The following is a 4,139-nucleotide window of genomic DNA, read 5'->3' as shown; positions in this document are numbered from 1 at the left end:
GGGAAAAGGGAGAAAGAAATCTTTCCTTTGCCTGGTGGCGGGTGTGGCGGCACTGCTACCTTGGGACAGTCCACTGAGGGAGGGGTCATGGCCAACCATACTGGCAAAATGCTTGGAGGCTAGGTGCATGTTTAAAGGGATATGCAAAATGGGTGATGCTCTACACCAGGCGTAGTTGGTTACCAGGTTAAAAAGCCTCATAACGCTCATCACCTTGATACATCTGCTCTAATTTTTGCTGATTATCTTTTTCGTATCTATGTAAATTTTAAGAAATGGAACATGCTTAAATATTGCCTTCTGATAAACCCGAGACTTCAGTTAAATGTGAAATCTATTTAGCTGTGTGTGCCTTTAGGAAGGATGTTAACAATTAATTTGCATTTTATTTATTACCTTTTCTAAAAGAATTTGCTTTTGAAAAATGAGTATATGAAATGGAGATAGACTTCAAAGACAAATAGCAAATTAATGGAAAATAATTAAAGAGAGAAAAAGGCTTTGGCTTGATTTAGAATATATTGTGTTACTGAGACCTTTAGTTTGCAAGGTCTGTTAATATTCCTTCCTGTATGATTGTTCTGTTTGCTCTACCTGTGACATAAATTTGCACTTAAAAAGTTATGTAGGCATTTAATCTTTGTATAAATTCAGCAGGTGATCTGGTCTTAGCATCATCAGTGGGAATAAAAGGAATCTGGTTTTGTAAGCTTTGGACATATTTTATTGATTTGATCTGATGTTTTCAGTTCCATGTGATCATAGATAATTTCAGACATTTAGGGAGGTGCAATGCCATGGGCGAAAGCACACCACTGATTCATAATTAAATCATTTAGTACATCTCTTTCAAGTAAACTTACCAATCTACTTTATATCATTTATTTTTGTTTTTTTTTTTAAGAGTATTAAAACATGGAGGAAGAGACACAAGGTTTAGGACTGCTAGTTTGAAATGTTGCCCACATTTGGGGCTAAATGGTGGGTTCTGAAATGCTTTAGGAAACATTGGGTTTGAGTGGAGAAAGGCCTTTATTTAGTGGAGAATTGAGTGCTCATAGGGTTAGTGTTATAATCCTAAAGTCAACACCTTAAAACAAAAGGTTAAGATTTCATACTTTAATTGCAACTTAAAATATGGAGAGAGAGCCTTTTAAAATGTCTGCTTCTACCTTTCTCCTCTTAATGTTGTTTCTTCCATTGTCTCCTTTCCCCCTCAGTAAATAACAGCAGAACTGACCTTGCTTTTAGTGTACTTACTGTAGAAGACCAGGGAGTGAGAAGCCTTCTGGAGGGAACCGATGAGCTTAAATGACTGCCTATAAGAAGGTTTTGAAGGAGTGTGTTTCAAAAACCTAGTCTAGGGACGACCTGCACAGAATCCTCTGGAATGCTTGTTGAATACGCATGCCTGGGCTTTACCTGCTGTCTTGTTTAGTAAACCTCTGGAAGGGGCTAGGATTTGCCTTTATATATAAACAGCCCCTTCAGGTATTTGTAATAAATATCAAGTTTGAGACTTAATTTAACCTATAAGGTAGTTTGGTCAAGATCAGTTGCTGAATAATTAGTAGTGGAGAAAACAAAAGACTATTCTTTAATACCCAAAATAGAATAGGTAGGAAATAGCAAACGGTAACTCAACAGGAAAGTTACACTTTATACCTGAATAGGAAAATAGGGAAATGTGCTATCTGTGGCTAGGACTTGTATGTCCATGTGTAAAATTTGAACTAGGGAGCTACTAAATTCTGAGGACTATGAATAAAGTTCCCATTGCTCAAAGACATCTGGCTTTCAAGAACATTTTAGTTCTTAAGGGCAAGATTGCAAGTATTCTTACAGGGAAACTTCTTTATATGTAAATCAGTGCCTCCAGAGTTTTGAAACCACTTGTGTAAATACCTGTTGGTATTTCTGAGAGGAAAAGCAAAGTGAACGAAAAAGTGCTTATTGGAATACTAAGTGCTGGACATAGTTAAGACTTTTAGTAGTTTGAGATAATAGTATTGGGAAATAAGACTAAAACTGGCCATATGGGACTTAATTTCTTTAAGGCAATAATATTCACTTACCAGGGTCTGACCGTGTCCCACATATGTAGCTACTGCCCCTATTTTTCCCATCCTATTTCAGGTACTCATTTCCTCTTGCCTAGGCCATTCCAGCAGTCTCTAACTGGCCTTTCAATTTTGATCTTCTTCCCCTGGTAGTCTGTCTGCTGTCAGAGCATCTTCCTAATTGCTTCTTCTCTGTCCCCAGATCTGCATCCGTGGCAGTGTGCACATTGCTTAGTTTGGTATCCTATATCCTCAAGGATCTGGGCCCTACTTACTTTTCTGGTTGTCTGCTCCCTCTCCTATAGGAAGCTTCTGGGGAATACTGTTAACAGCTATAGTCCCTAAAATTTCCCTTCTTCGTTTTGTTCTTTATTTCAATTCCTGACTTCTCTTTCTGCTAAAACCCACTTTTCCAGCTGCCTGTTTAAGAGCAGCGGTCCCCAACCTTTTGGCACCAGGGACCGGTTGGTGCTCCTATGAGAAGCTAATGCCTGATGATCTGAGGTGGAGCTGAGGCGGTGATTGCTAGCACTGCAACTCCTGTGCGGCCTGGTTCCTAACAGGCCAGGGGGTTGGGGACCCCTGTTTTAGAGTACAAGGCCAGATTTGTCTATTCTTTCTTCTCTGTGCTCCCACAGCACTCCCATGAATCATTTCTGGAAAAGGAGTAATCCTGCCAATGAATTTTTTTGGTTTACATATCAAAAGTGGAGAATTAGTCTTATTCTTCATGCCTGTGATCCTAGGTCTGTATTAGATAGAGCTCAGCAAATATTTAAGACATGCCTATTAGTGATAGCAGCTACCATTTATTGACTGTCTACTGACTGTTGACTGCTAGACTCTAAATGCTGTGAAACTAGTTGATTAAATCCTCACAATAGTCCTGTGAAGGAGGTGGTATTATTCAGTTTGACAGATGAGAACATAGAGGCCCTGAGAATTTCAGGAGTGTGCCCAGATTACATAGCTAGTTAAGTGGCAGAGCCAGGAATGGAACCCAGGCTTGTCTATAAAGTTCACTCTGGTGTACTCACAATTCTGGCACTTGGCTTTGTGTTACTGCTGTTAGGATACATGCCTGATCTCCTTAGTGTGATGGTGTGCTCATGATTCAGGGCTGAGCCCATGTAAATCTTGGTATTCCTAGCGTAGCTCTAGCAAATTAGAATTCATTCATTAGATGCTTGGTGAGTGGAACTGCATTCCTCTGTGCCTACTAAATTGTATGTTTCTTTAGGATGAAAATGATTTATTTTTATATCTTTTTTTTTTAACAGCTAGTATGCATTCAAGTAGTATTTGTTGAATGGATGATAGTAGGGTTAGAGGAGGAGGCTCACGGATATTTAGTTACAAGGTGTCTTATTTTGTGAAAGTGGACTGTCTCTGTCAGAGACCGAGCCCTAAGTTGTTCACAAGAGAGTCCAGGCAGCACATAAAGCAGTTGAGAATTTTAAAGAGCTATGTGGTAGCAGTGTTGTCCACCTCGGGCAGTCTATGCAGATGTGCCCAGGTCAGTTGAGAAGAAAGTCACATTATGTCTATTTAGCGACTATTTATTGAGCTGTGTCCTTGACATTGAGCTAGGCACTCTTTTTGTTATCTCTAACACAAGTCTATAGGGCAATGTATATACTTTAAAATATTTTCAACAAATATTTGTATATGATTTTTTTTACAAAGAAGCACAGCCACGCTATATGGCAGAGAAGAAAGACATCCAATAGACTCATTTTACAAATGAGGAATCTCCAACTCTGAAGGAAATAAGTGGAAACTAATAAAGCACGACTTTTGATTTGCACCCAGACCTCCAGATCTGAGTTCTTTCCAGGCTACCTCCTTTAAAGGCGACATAACCAGTGCTTTCCTACCCCTCGTCTGTCAAACAACCCTCTGGGTCATTGCTGACTTCTGAGATGTCCCAAGACAGTTGATAATAGCTCCTACAACCTGAAAGGTTCCAGTCTCATCTCACACCCTTGTTTACCTTAATTCTTGAGGCTTGGCAAGTCAGTCAGCAGTGGGCTCTCCCAAGTGTCAGTTAAAGTGTGACTTTCTTTATTTTTTCTTTCT

General features: G+C 39.5%; 1 protein-coding gene across 4 annotated transcripts in view; it reads left to right on the top strand.

The window, feature by feature from the left end:
* The window catches only part of TXNRD1 (thioredoxin reductase 1), a 57,851-nt gene that overhangs the window by 2,281 nt on the left and 51,431 nt on the right, over positions 1–4,139 (top strand). The gene's annotated exons all lie outside the window — the stretch shown is intronic.

This window comes from Pteropus alecto, unplaced genomic scaffold, assembly GCF_000325575.1.
Source record: "Pteropus alecto unplaced genomic scaffold, ASM32557v1 scaffold94, whole genome shotgun sequence".
Taxonomy (NCBI): Eukaryota; Metazoa; Chordata; class Mammalia; order Chiroptera; family Pteropodidae; genus Pteropus; species Pteropus alecto.
The sequence above is the reverse complement of the archived record's forward strand: the minus strand, read 5'-3'. Positions and strand labels throughout refer to the sequence as shown.